We start from the raw sequence: 15,490 nt of genomic DNA on the forward strand, positions 1-15,490 counted from the left end.
GATTAACCGATAACACGCTGATTGATTAATTACTTTATGCGGATTTAAATCGGATTTGTTAAAAGGCAGTGTTTAAGTATATACATTTACTAATCTATACTGAATACACTCTGTCGTGTCTGAGTCTATGTAAAACAACACACTTCTCTCAAAGGACTAACCGCCATTGATTGATTGCTCATTATTGGCTAACTAAATTACTTTTTAAGAGAATGACGCACATTATGCAATGAATTGCCAGGTGTGCTATCTTGGGTAACCAATGAGACTATACACCAACGTGAAAAACCTGAAACGATACATCACTTTTTCATATATTTGACTGTTAAAGTCACAATACTTGGGAAATCTGCGGACGAATGGTATATCACTCGCTTTTGTGGATATTGATACGTACCTTCCTCGAGCAAGGTAATAGCTTGGCACTGCTCCTATAAGTTCTTTGATTATATGTCTAAACACAAGTAAGATTCTGGTGAATCGTCTCAGTTCTAGCAAGAACCAACAACTGTCCCTGGTTTATTCCCTCATTTCCAACACAACTCAAGACAGAAGCAAGTAAACATGTCACGTTACAGATGTCAACGGCAAAAACATTCTGTCATCAGTTATCCAATGTGGAATTCCTATATCAAGGTGTTCTCAGTATGCTCCTCCAGGACTAGTGCCCTCCTTGGGAAGTGGCATATCATGTACATTTCTTCTGTTCGTTAGGACGACTGACAGGATTAGGTGATCAGGCTCGCTGGCTGGGTTGATATCCCAATTGCGTAGATTGGATATTCATGTTGTTGATCACTGAATTGTATGGCCCAGACTCGATTATTTACACGATAAAGCCATATTGGTGGAATGTTGTTGAGTGCGGCGATAAGCAAACAACCAAACTAACAAATCATGGCGGTAGTGTAGAAGACCTTCACCTGCATTCTTCCCTTATCGAGTGAGTGAGTTATGTTTTACGCCACAATCAGCAATATTCCAGCTATATGGCGGCGGTCTGTAAATAATCGATTCGGGACCAGACATCCAGTGATCAACAGCATGATCATGGATCTAAGCATTTGGGAACTGATTGACATACATGTATGTCAACCAAGTCACCAAGCCACCACCCTGTCTCGTTAGTCGCCTCTTACCGCAAGCATAGTCGCCTTTTGTGGCAAGCATGGCTTGCTGAAGACCTATTCTATCCCGAATTTTCTCGGGTCTCTTCCCTTAATGCGCTGACACGGCGTGGTGTAAGGGGAAAAACGTTGAAACCTAGATCACAGCATGACTCTGTCCTCTTCACTGTATCCACCAAGCAGAGAATGCTGACAACTGCCTTGTTAACTTGGTCTGTGTCATGATAAGTCAGCCCAAACCGGGAGCATGTGGATGAAGTCTTTCTCTCGGACTCGAGAGAGTGTATTAGCATTGTGATTTGGCAAGTCTGCCCAGATAGCTCGCTCTGTGCCAGGATTCATTTGACTTTTGAGTTTTCTGGTAGACATACATATTTATGTTTCTAATGAGATAAATATATTCCCTGGACTAATGAGTCTAGTATTCTTGTACGGCTAATGTTACGCCAGTGATTGACGTCATGAGGAATTTTCTACTCAGATACACTGTCCTGTGTCAACCAAGTCAGCGAGCCTGCCCACTAAATCCAAGACCAACTCTGATGTGACATTATCACGTGGAGCAAGTGGTGCTGAGTGTGGAACTAAACAACAAGTTTGGTTTGCAACCTGGTGTGCAGCCTGAGTCTGAGCTGTGCACGTTGTGCTGTTGTCAACGGACTTCTACGTAAGCGACCGGTAATGCATGACAATTCTCTTCTATGAACTTAATCTTATCTTATCCTGTACTCTCTAGTGGAGGAATACAAGAGAGAGAGAGTGTGTGTGTGTGTGCGGAGGAATAAAAGTGCGCGCGCGTGTGCGTGAGTGCGTGTGTGTGTGCATCTCTGTGATGGCGGCGTGATACTGAAGGAGAGACATCATTCTAGTATTTAAGGTTTCACTATAGCTGCACACAGTGAATACGTACAACATGTTGGGGCTTGGGTGAGATGAGAGACGTCAAGATTATTTCACATATTTATCGAATTTCCCCATCTCTCGCCTGCATGAATTATACGCCTTATTATCTCCGATTTCGTTGTAGTTTTGAAATACCTGGTGTGATGATAACTTTCTCTTATCCTCCACATTCGTGAAAAAACTTCATTTTTCAATGATTATTTTCTAACAGTAGCGACATGATCTATAGCATGAAATATACTGAAAAGCAAAAGAAACGAAACTCTGTTTTGTTGTCAAGTCTCTAAATAAAACTCTTACTTTTATGGGGTTTCACTTCTTTCGAAACTTGCATTTCTCTTGCTGTTAAGTATAGTTGAAAGACTTCAACCAAGTAAACTTTCAGTTTAACTTTAGCTAAACAATTAGTGAAAAACAACAACAAAAGTAGTATATACAATGGGGGTTCTGGACCACTTTCAAGAAAAGTCTCTACAAAGCCTTATTTACTAAATAAGGCTTTGGTTGGGCCCTTAGCTCTTGCTATTATTACCCCTACTACAAAAAAGTTGGCGTGCCTATGTCACGTTTACCGTGTGTTGGTAGGAGGTAACACTGTGCCGTACGGTACGATCAATAATTCTTCTCTTACAAACCCCCTACCCGGCCCATCCCTCAAGTAGTACAAGTTAGGTTCGTCGGCTTTCATATCCACTTTATCTATGTTGTAAGTTTTGACTGACCATATAGGATCGGTGGCCCGCTTACGGCTATCACCCTCGTGTTCCCCCGGCTGGTATAGATACCTCACTAGGGCCCTATCTGGTATCTGTTTCTCCTTCCCACGCAATGGAGCGGCCGACTCTGCAACTATTGATTTTAGTTTGATAGCGTCTGCCGGTTTCTTACCGGTGAGACGGGTGACTTCATGGTTGATTGCCGACACCACCTTGGGTAACCTCGTGACCCATTCAGTCGATCGTTTTCCAGGGGTGACCATCTCCCTAGCATACTGATGGCCGAACAAGCGCTCAGCCAAAGTCCTATTAAATCTCTCAACTATGGCTTGGCTGCGATGGGCTCCGGCCGTGCCACGCCTGACCTTTGTATCATGTTTGGCTAGCAGTTGTGACACGGCACCCATGAACTCCCGTCCGGGGTCAACTTGCAGCTCTGTTGGCCACGTCAGCGGACTGCGTTTGTATATGCGTTCGAATCCTCTGGCTACCTGGGCCGAATCTTTCGTGGTCAAGGGTTCGGCTTCCTTGTAACGACTGGCTACGTCCACTACGGTTAAGGCATACTTGTACCTCTTGTCGTGGGGTAGGAACAGTAGGTCTTCCTGGTGAACGCTATTAGGTATGTTAATACCGAACCTCCTTCTAGGCACGTAGCGTGGTGTCGGCAAATAGATCTGCCACAGGGCTTGTTTTTCAAGCCACGCTTTGGCTTCCTCCGGGGGTACTCGCGCTATTTTAGCTAACTTATCTACTGCGCTAGCTCCTTTCCAGTACCCACGCGGGCTGTAGTAAATAGCCTCAAATTTTTTCATGTCCATACGCGTATGTGTTTATCCCATCAATAGCTATCCAACGTTTCGTGTCCATAGGCGACAGGGACGTCTTGTTTATAGTCAGTCCGTATATCTTATGTCCATCACTTCTAAGTGTGTTCATTTTATGCCTAAAGGTACGGGTCTTGAACAGGGCTTCCTTGAATCTGGCGTGTTTGATGTGTTGTTTCACCACATACTTCTTAACCCCCTTAGCCTTCCGGATCTCACTATTGTCGGCTTTCAGTATGGAGTACATCTTAGGTCTCAAACCTATGTACTCGGCTATGGGCGTGCCAGCACACTCGTCCTTCATCTTACCTAGGACCTTTTTATTTACCGTACTGTGTATGGCATGGGTCTTAGGGTAGTCGCTGGTGTCGTATAAATCGAGGTGTTTTTTCATGTCCTCGTACACGTCCTCGGTTCGAATCTCCATCAGCAGGGAATCCGTGTCAGTGTACAGCACTTCACACCTGTCACCGTACTGTTTCTTGAGCTCGTTGTAGTAAAAGTCGTACATCAGGTGTTTGGATAAATCGAGGATGCTCATCCCCACGTAAACAGGCCGGTTGAATTTTATGTGGCTTTTCTTCATGTGTAGGGCAACCAGGTTGTCTGTGAATATCTTACTACGGTTGAATGCCGGACTGGCTATCAATCTCCTGAGCTTGTCTTCCTCACTCGACCGAACCAGCTTCACGGTCACGCGTTTCCTCAGGTTCTCCATAGTCTTACCAAACACCGAGTTGTTCATGAGCTTGTAGAGATTTTTCTCAAAATCACTGGTGGCTTTTTTTCGTAGGTCTGTGTTCATTCTGATGTAGGGCTCCATCCATGGGCTCTGGTCGAACATGAGCACCCTGTGTATTTTGGTCAGCCTCATACCCAACGACAGGTACAGCTGTAGGTTGCGATAGTGAACGATGTACTTGGTCTTATTCATTAAGTTAGGCACGAGTTTTTCAACGTCTGTCACACGCCCACCTAACAAGTTATGTTGGTACTCAGACATCCAGTCTGGGTTAACCCTCATACGTTCGGGGGCCAGGGGGTAGCTGTTGTGTGATGTGTGTAATTCCTTGGTATACTCTAAGTCAACCTCGAGGATATACCCTTTGTTCGAATCTGGTGCAACCCCCATAACATCAACGTGGGGTACCCATTCGAATCCCCCTGTAGGTAGATACTGGCTCATGGCCCAGCCGTATAGGTTGTTTGCGTCGAGGTAGAGAATGTGATTGGTTGGCTTGTTAGGATCGTAACCTTTCACGTATTGATTATTTGCTTTCGCGTATCGTTTGGATGCCATGGAAATCCCACCTCGCAAGCCTTTCTCAATGAATAGATGCATGTCGTAATCTGTGAGCAATTCTAAATTAACTCCGGTCTTTTTAAGCAAGGCGTCCCACGACAGACCTGGGCTGGTGTAATACCATGCGGGGTCGAGTTTATACTGCTTGAAACACGTCCGCCTAAACGTCTCAAACACGTCGGCTAACAGCAGTACATCTGTCCTCAAGTACAGGTCGTGATAATCACCCAGGTTCTTACAACCCAGTTTATTCCATACGTTAGTCGCGTGCGAGTAATCATCTCGTGAGACGGACGCCTCATTCAGCTTGCTATAAAAGCAGTCAATAGGGGGTAGTCTGGTCTCGGTGAACTTGACCCAACTATCCATGTACTCATAGGGGTACACACCCTTCCTCATAAGCAGGGGTCTAGTCTCGGCGTCTGTGTATCGATCGGTGATAGGCAAGGTATTTTGGCCTTGACCAGACTGTCGAGTGACGACAGGAGGAACTGAAACGAGTCAATGAACCTAAGTCCGTTTAAGCTGAAGGAGATGTATCTCTCCATGTTGTTGGGGATGCACGTTATATTACCATCGATTTTCGCAATGGCCTGCATGATCAAGTGTGAGTCGTACCCTCTCAAGTTGTGAAAGACAACGGGGATGTTTATTGTCTTAGGGTTGATTTTAAGCTTGAGGTTGCACGCGCTGTGAGCGGCGCCTCTATACTTACCAGTTATGTGGCAGTGATCTCTCACCGAATCACCGTTAAGTGGTGAGTCACACACGTGACAGTTAGTGCTACTAGCGTGAGCTAGCCTGTCGACTCGGGTCATACGCATGGGAGCGATTCTATACAATGCATTCCTAATAATTTTTTCTTCCTCCTGCAAACACTTTAGAAACCTTTCAGCCGCGTCAGGGCCCCTATACACTACAGGAGCTTTCGTTTCCCCGTCACAACGGACGACAATGTATCCAAACGAACAGGCTTTATGCTCGTGTGTTTTGTGGGTAACCAAGGCTTCGAAGTCGGCGTATATGATATAAGGCACAGACATTTGGTTCTTGTGGTTACAGAATTTTAGGATATTATCACCTTCTTTAGGCATGTCGACTCGTATGGCCGTCTGCCCCACACCTTGGCAATCCTCCCGGTGGGATTCTAATAAATCAGCTCGTGTGAAGCCATGTAGGCATCGTTCACAGAAGTGGGTCTTTTCTCTGTGTGCCGATTGGTCATACAACAGCCTGCTAAAGTGTTTTATCCATGTGTAGTGATACTTGTCACCTCGCTGGATCATGAATATATTGATAACTTGGCGATCCTTCACCGGGCTGACCCTGTGTACTATTGTTGAGTTACCTTCGTGCCCAAAGACATTTATAGCCAGATTATTCTGTTTTTCTACTTTAGTGATCTGGGATATAGGGGTGGGTTCATCTATACCATCCCAGTCGAGCCCATCGTCTTGAGGATAGCTAGAAAGCCTATCTGAATGAGTGTCAGCTGGAAATAAGGCTGACCTGATAGCTAACCTCAGGCAATCGTTTCCTCTATTCTTAACGTTTACTATGGCATGTTTGTTCCTATAGTAGGGAGGCAAGGCTAGGTATGACCCGCCTCTGAACGGCACGTAGTTAGCTATGTCTAGATAGACATTATCGATTTTATCTACAGCCCACCCGGACCCCAAGTGTGTGTAGCGTTCTAGGTATTCTCGTATCTGCTGAAAACTGGTATCGATTGATGTGTCAATGGTCTCTGTATGTGTGACAACCTCTTGTTTACCTCAGAAGTAAGGCTGAACATACTCAGTGGTACTCCCAACCTGCTTATCGAGCGACATTTTCACTGTGATCTGAAACTTGATACTTCCTAGGTTATTTAGTTCCTGGTTGACCTTATCAGCTATCAGAGGCTTGATATCTGTAATGTCTATGTTTCTATCAACGTGCATGCGCCAACCTCTCAAATAGTTGCCTACAGCACGCTCAGTGCGCACGAACTGTAGGTCAATAGCTTTATTCTGTCGTAATAATTCTACAAGCTGTGGTTTTCTCATACGGGAATACCCGCCTAAACCCAAATCGTGTGCCTCGGCTTTCAGTTGTTTTACAGTGGGACGTGCTACGGGGGCATGTGATAACAATGCGGTTAACCTGGCTCTCCCCAGGTTTGAATAACCCGTGTATCCAAGCTGTTTTGCTTGAGCTTTTAATTGTTTTACCGTAGGAGGGGCTTCTAAACCTAGTAATCTCAACAATGCTGACTTCCGCATTCGAGAATACCCGATCACACCTCTCTGTTTTGCGACCCGCTTCAGCTCGCGCACAGTAGTCATAGTGTTTACACCTAAGAGAACCAATGTCTAATTGGTTCACAGTAAAGGGAGGTAACCCTTAAGTGGCTATCTTGAGCAGTCGCCTACGTTCTTTTATGTAGCCTTTTTTATTCTCGTAGATGAGTTGATGTCTGACTACGTTCGCTCCGTGAGCTTTACATAGACAGTAGTGCCCTTTAACCCCGATACCACACACAGAACACGTGTAGTTAGGACTTCCCATATGGAAACAACAGAACCCCTGATTCCTGCATTTCCTACCACAGGCCTCGGTCTTCCCCATAAGTATGTATTCGCATCGGTATGGAGCGGGTCTCATGTTTACTTATATGGGTATTTTAATTTAATTGCTTCGCAACCAACGCAGTAGCTGCTATACCCAACACTATCAAGCCCAGTTCACGATTCATTTGTCCCTTGGATGGTGTGTAGTACTGAGCGAGTGTGGGTTTATTGAGCGGTTCCAATCGTTTACCAGTTAGTAGGTAGTATTCTTTCATTGCTTCATCGACATCGTTGAATGTTTGAACGGCATGGTTTTCACGCTGGAGTTGTTCGTTAATAAAATCAATCCTCTGGAGGCGTTTTTTAGCGTACTCGGCCTGTGCTTTTTGTAAGTTCTCAGTAGCGAGATCGTGCCGCTTCCTTTCTTCCTGTATTTCAGCCGCGTGATCATCTCGTAGTTTCGAGAAGAGGAAATTACTCCCGGAAAATGCTAGGGCATTCACTAACGCCCCACCGACCATCATAGCTATCGTGGCCATCCCTATATTTATTTCATTATATTTTCAGGTATGATCCCTTGTTTTACTAGGATGTCTTTTGTGGCCATCGCCATACCAAGGTTCATTATGAGCATACCCATATCCTGCAGGTTGAAATCTAGCTTGATAGTTGGTTGTTTAAGTACCATTTTAGTCAACCGAGCGTACCCTACTGCTAGACTGGCGACCACTGTGGCGTGGTATGCGTCGTTGACGAACGTTTTCTCTTCAGACATTATGTATATATAAAAATATTTTAAATTATAACATGATATGCGGGTCGACAGTGGGGGTTACCACCTCACTGTTGGGGGGTACCCCCACGTTTACCTCACGTCCCTCACGTGTATATAACCACGAGATAGCCAAGACAGCAGTTACGCCTACAACCAACAACAGTCGGGTTGGGTTGGTCACTTTATGTTGGTTACACCACCGTTTTTTACCGGCAGCTACTCTCTTAGGATTCTTCTGTCTGGTCACTGTTGGGGGTTCCTGTGAAGGGGTCACTTCCCTCACTGTGGGGGTTTCCTCCAGTGGAGTTTCCCTCACTGTAGGGGGTGTCACCACTGGGGTTTCCTCCTCCCTGGTATCCATCTATACCATTATTGTTTTTTCTCTCAAATGACAATGCTTTGCCGTCACTGGAGCCAACAACATACCATATTTGTGGTACAGCCCGCAGCTGATAGAACTCACGGCGTGTTCGATAAAAGGGTCTTTCTCGAGGTCTTCCCACAGGTAAAGTCGGCGCTCTGGTGGAATGGGAAGGAAGTATGACACAATACCGGTGTATATCTGGGTCATAGCCGATCCTATTGTCTTTGTCATTTCTGCTCCGAGCCGGGACTAGCGTACCTAGCGTATCTAGCGTACAGCTTATCGATTTCTTCGGCTGACATTTTGTGAATTTTATCCGGAGTGTAGTCTCCAAAGTAATGTTTGGCTTTGCCGCCAACAGCCAACGCCACCAGTTTCTCTCGCTTATCATCAGTGGGGCCTGCCGGCGGCGTGGGGGAGACCCCCAACTGTTCGAGCAATTCCTCACACTCCATCTTATAATATAACAAGTAAGATTTAGTTTTAACTATATAATACCCGATGCAGACAAAACACAGAGAAATGAAGGTTAAGTTGCACACGACAAACACTTCAAATATCATAGCTATATGCTTAGCTTTAGCTTAGCTTTGCTTAGCTTTGCTTAGCTTTGCTTAGCATACTATATATGCTACTGGTTGGTCGGTCTTGAGCACGAGCTTAGCGTGTTTAGTTTCAGCGAGCTGTTTCTTCACCCGTTCCCGTTCTAATTTGCTCATCGTTCTCTCTCAAACACTCCTCGAACGAATCCCTGTCCTTGCAGTGAAATAAGGCCACCCATCGCGTCTGCTCCCTGAGGTCTTTCAACACCGAGTTGAACTTCTGCGTTAGCACCCAGACGCTGTGATTTGCACATCCAGAGAGATGTTATCGAACACATCCTTGTAGTAACCCTCCAACATATCCAACACGAAAACGGTCTTCCCACAGCCAGTCTGTCCGCACACTATGGCGCAGTGTGGGTCAGTGGGCAGTTGTGGGTACCCCCGGGGGGTGTGGGGGTCTCCCCCACTAGTAGATGGCTTGCACGAATCTCCCATTGTCTATATTAAGTTGCGCGTCCATAATAACGTACAGATATAATTTCAACTTACCAGCGGGTTGAGCCTTTTTAGTAATCTGGATGGTTATCCCTTCGCTGCCGTTATCTATACGGCGCCCGCTACCGTGCAGTTTATCATCATCCGTGGATCGCATGTCAAACCATAGGGCGTACTTGGTGGTCAGGTATTCACCGATCTGCACGGAGCCGAGGTCCAGGTCCTTTGTTATGTAGTCCCCCACTGGTAGCTTTTTTATCTCATCCCACTGCTGGTGTGGTCTCATACCATGACTGAACAGCTGGTTGGGCACGCCCTCGATGGTCACTTCCACCTTTTCAATCTCGGGGTTGAAAAACTTCTCGCTGTCCCTCCGGAATGGCTCGTAATCCTCCACGGGGACGACCAGGATACCTTTCATCGATCGCGCCGGCACGTTCAGGTTGATATTCCACACAGTGTCGCTCTTATCTCGCACGACTGATCTATGCCTCAGTACGCGATCGTACAGGATAGCCATCTTCCCAGAGTACTGGCTTCGAACTTGCCTGGCCAGCTCCGGGCTAGTGACCATGTCGAACTCCAGAGAGATGTTGTCTATGGTATAACTGGCCTCATCACCGTTCGGCGTACGCACTACTTTGCTATAGTCGTTAAACGTGAGCTCGTATTCTAGCCTATCACCCAGCGCGGCCTGGTAAAACGGCGCGTGTCCCGTGAGCAACTCGAAGTCGAGCGGCACGCAGAATCGATTCCAGTATGCTCGAGCGATGGCCTTTTCACCGTCCGATAGCTTGTCTAGCTGGTCTTGCGTGAAGGCATACCCTATGCGCGACCGGGTTGATTTGCTGATGCCCTGGTACACATCATTGACTCGTTCTCCCTCGCTTTTCCAGAGATCCCCGTAGCAGTGAAACACGTCGCTGTCGTCGATACTCAGCACCTCGTTACCGCTGATCTTGACGGTCGTTTTCTTGATGATAGCTCGACCCACGTTCCGCACTAGCTCGCGTTTGTCGTTGTCGGAGGTCAACGTGATATTGAACGCCAGTCGAACAGTGCCTGGTACAATGAGGTCATTCTCACCAAGGTTTGGAAATCTAACCAGCAGAGTTTGATTCTGGTCTATCTTGCTGGGATTGTTGGTGATGGTCACCGACTGGCGCACGGCTCTGGCGCCTAATGGCTCTCTCAATCTTCTGAAAGGATCTAATTTTCTGCCGTACATTGTTATATAAATGAAATATATTTTTAATACTAATGGATGAAGACATAGATATGACGGAGATGCCGGGCGATAGTGCCCAGGCATTCGATGATGACCAGGAGACCTCATTCAGTACTGGCCTACAGCCGGCTGACAAACTCATTAGGGACGCCGTCGACAGTTATTACGACGCAGTTGAAAAGAGAGACAACATCAAGCCGTTGGTAAGGGAATATGACAAGTTTTTTGTTGATACGGGTGGCCCGCTGCGTTTGAAGGCTCGCCCGGAGGCCGATCTCGTGCATCAACGCACGGGAAAACCGCTTGCCTTATCAACATTGGCCGGTAAATATAAAATTAAGTTTGTCCAAAAGGAACTAGGCTTAGAAGATTACGGTGGCGCGCGACCTAAGCTTCCTACGAATTTAGTTCAAAGTCTGGAAGGCATCAGGGACGCCCCATCGGATCAAAACATGACTTATGATATTAAAAAGGTGTTGGCCGACTATGAGAACAAGCCCTTCCCGGGTCTCAAAAATACCTTTCGGGAACTGAGGGGGTTGGACCTGTTGATGCAAACCCTTCGTGGTCATCTCTGGAAAAGCACGGCCAAAATTAGCGTGATAGACGACCACATCGCCCATGAAAAGGATAAACTCGGTGAAACTGAGGACGAGGCTCTGAAAGCCCCCATCAAGAAACGAATACGTGATTTGGAAGAGGAAAGGCAGGCCTGGCTGGAGACAGCATCCTCCTTCAAAGAAAAGCTTAGATCCCAGGTCAGCCGTGTGCGGGAAACCATCAATCAAGTCCTCCACCGAGACACCACGTTAGCAGACAGGATTCGGATATTGTTCCGGGAGCAAGGGATCACCATCGCCAGCATTCTGACTGCATTGGGTTTCATCATATCAACCCTGGTGGTGTCACTGACAGGGGGTACTGTGGGGCCTGCCGGCGGGGGAACTCCCACACCTGGCGGCGGTGTTAAAGACTGGATAAAAAAACTCGGGGAACACCTAGCTAAACTGGCTGGTAAAGCCGCCGAAGCCCTCCCCGGCATCCTGGGCAGTATAGTCTCGTGGTTGTTGGGCGCTCTGGCTAAAACTGCCATGTGGTTCAGTCAAAACCTGTAGGCAGCCATCGTCGCCGTGGCGGGTCTGGTGTACGTAGCGGCTAAGAAATTTTTAACCAAATAAGTCCCAAAGCTACCCCACCAACCACCAGGGCCGTTTTATTATCAATATGATTGGTGGCCTGAATATGGGGGTGTGTGGGGGGTACCTCCACATGAACTTTAGACTCCGGGGGTGGCGCTACTATACCCGTTTCACGTGGTGGGATGTGTGGGATATAGGGGGTGTTAATATCGGGGTTGATACCCAACTTTTGATCCGCCGTGGCTATGACTATTTTGTTGTTATAACCCACCACTTTTTTTACTCTCAGTTGCATATCACTCGGAGCCATGTACAGCCCCACGCCGAACACGTAATTGACTTTCGATCTGGCGTATTCTAACACGTTTTGGTAACGGTCGATGGCCCGCGGGAGATCAACTGGAGAATTGATAGCATCCTCAACGTTGGAAACGAACTGTTTCTGAGCGTCGTAAGCAGTTCCCTTACCTAGGATGTTGGAACGCGTCATCGACTGCGCACCCAACAGCGCCCACACGTACGTTCGAATCGAGTCGTTCAAGCGTATTGTACCAGCACGAGTGAATTCTTTCGATGTTTTTGAGATCATTTTAGTCCAGGCTGTGGCTGCATCAGGATTGGTTTGCTTTATACAGCTGACATGGACCTTTTCATTCGTTGTGGGACCTGTAAATGTATGTTTGCTTGGGTTGTATGAACCATCTTTAGAACCGGCCTGATATGTTCCGGACCTGTAGAAGTACACGAGAACTATACCGAGACCATGGTTCACACCAGGAAGACGAAAGTCTTTATTCGTTGGAATCTCAAACTCCCCACAAACACGTTCATAAGCGCGTTTATCATAGGGGTTATTCGTCATACTCCACGCTTTATCTTGGGGAAGAGGAGCACTTATTTCCTTCAATATTCGTCTCGTTTGATAATAAATATGAAACAAAATAACCGCCTTACTCAGTTCGTCTATACCGTAGTCTGGTGTCACACCCGACCCTGTCGTCACACACCACACAGCAAAGTTGAGTTGGTTCTGCCAAAACTGCATTGGGTTTTGATTCCAGTTTACCACCGCCTGCGCGTTATTAACGGACACGATATAGTTTTCAAAGATATTAATAAAGGTTGTTTTAAACCCCGTACTACCTTCCACCACGATTTTCAAGTGTGCTAAATCCATATTATAATATATAAATTATATATTATAATATGTACATAACACTTCCAGGAATAACGAGCGGTGAGGCCGTTCAGCTGACGCACGCGATCGATAACACGTCAGGTCAACTCGAAGTCGCACTCTGCGATATCACCTACCTACCGCAATGGACTAACATCAACGCCAGCAACAATAAGCTGTTCGTCAGTGGGGCTCGCAGCCAGATAACTGACGGCTACTACAGCGTGTGCTCTCTAAACGACGAGGTCTTCAAACCCCTGGGAGCCGAACTCAAGATGAACGACTCAAACGGTACAGTGGTGTTAATCAACAACGGAAGAACCTCATTGAGGCTCGGCCGACCATTAGCTAGGATACTCGGTATGTCTCCTGACGAGATAAAACCAACAACAACCGTCACAGGCACGAAGTTACCCGATCTAGTACCGTACCGAGAGCTGTACATTCATCTCGGTCAGGTGAGCACAACGTACAACATTCAAGGAGGTCACCCTTCCACTATACTGAGAGCAGTGCCGGTGAAAACTGAGAAATACAACGACGGTAGAACCGAGTCGTTTTCACCACGGCAGTATAAGAGATTAACCCAGGGCAACATACCTGAGCTGATAATATCGGTGTTAGATATAAATCATAATCCTGTAAATATAGGATACCTCAGCTTAACGCTTCATGTAAAATGACCAGCGCACAAGGGCCCGGAGTGAAAAAATGCGTCAATATCGGGATCTCCGACCTCGGAGACACGCGCGGTTTCGACGCTCCCGGAGTAGATGGTAAATCGTACGCCTTGCAACTGAAAAACAACATTTACAAACGCGTTGAAGTCTCCGGTGGAACCCTAAGTGATATAGTAGATACCACAAGAGCAACAGTCAACACTAAGTACTCCCTTGTCAACACCGGTGATAACTGGATAATATACCCATCGTTCGGGGGTAAACTGTTCGACTTAGACGATGTTGAGAGCACTACCGTCGCCCGAAACAAGCCATATATGCTCGTCTTCACCGAAGATGACAAGTGGGTGTGGTTACCCGATAACGACTGGTTTCTCAATATTAGGCTCGGCTCCCCTTACGTGTTTACTGATAACAAAGACAACCACCTAAACAAAGTCGTGAACAATGGAACCCTGCTCGTGGCTTACGTCCCAACTCAGAGACGTAGCGTAGTCGTCAGCCCACTCAACACTATGGCAGCCCACATGCTATCGAGTAAACTGACCATACAAAACGTGACATTGCAGTTGGTGTCTGAATTCGAAGGCGTGGTCAAGATACTAGAGAGTCTACCGGCAAACTCAACACTGATCATCAAAGTCTACCTAGGGGAACCATCGGGGAATGATGTCGAGATCGTGAAGGGGATCAAACTCGGGTGGGTGAAACGCCACCAGTATCAAGTTTGCAACGTTTACGTGCGGGTGGGTGTTGGAGCCGACACCAGTCTGCAGGGGGTCAACGTGATCGTGGAAAACAAGATATCACTAACCAAGATCTTCCTACCTGACAACATACACTTCATGGGTATGAAGTTAACCCCTGAATTATTATCAAAAAACCAGTTGGAAATTATATTGTAATAGTATAATAATGACCAGTCATCCCAACACTACGCTTAACGACCTAGGAGATACGGAGGGATTCGATCAGCCTGGTGAGGAAGACGCCTTATACATCCTGCACTTCAAAGACAACGTGTACAGACGGGTGTCGTTATCAGATTTAAAAGAGCCCAAATGGTTGGTCAACTTAACACTCGCCTCACCTTATCTCACATTAGACGAATGGGGGGATATCTCTAAGATTAAGAACAACGGTATCTGGGCCGGGGATTTCATTCCGGAGAGTGAATTACGCATGATAACTATTGGGGACGGGGAAAAAAAGGGGTTAAGTACTGGGTCAAACAATAGATTAACATTTAGCAGTAATCCTGATAGACTATTCCCCTCTTTCACACTCATCATAGAAGTCGTCTTTACGTATTTATTCAATGAAAACCCCCCAACAGTACACCAAATTTTACCCGGGGTGTCAATACACTGGTCTAACGAACACATGCAACAATATTGTCGTATTGTTATACAACGGGATACCACGGGTTCTATAAACCACTTAATAAGCCTCAGTGGGGTTTTTATTACAACAGAAAGGTATATTAGCCTCTCACCTATTACCCTGACTAATAGTCTAGATCTTGTAGACTTCAAATACATTGATAGACTATTAACTGAAACCCAATTAAAATATCTTTCAAAATATATATTATAGGATGGGTCTGTACCCAGTCGTAGAGGAAGTAGCGAAGACTCTGGAAACCGTAGATGGGTTCCG

Source organism: Haliotis asinina, chromosome 2 (genome assembly GCF_037392515.1).
Source record: "Haliotis asinina isolate JCU_RB_2024 chromosome 2, JCU_Hal_asi_v2, whole genome shotgun sequence".
Taxonomy (NCBI): domain Eukaryota; kingdom Metazoa; phylum Mollusca; class Gastropoda; order Lepetellida; family Haliotidae; genus Haliotis; species Haliotis asinina.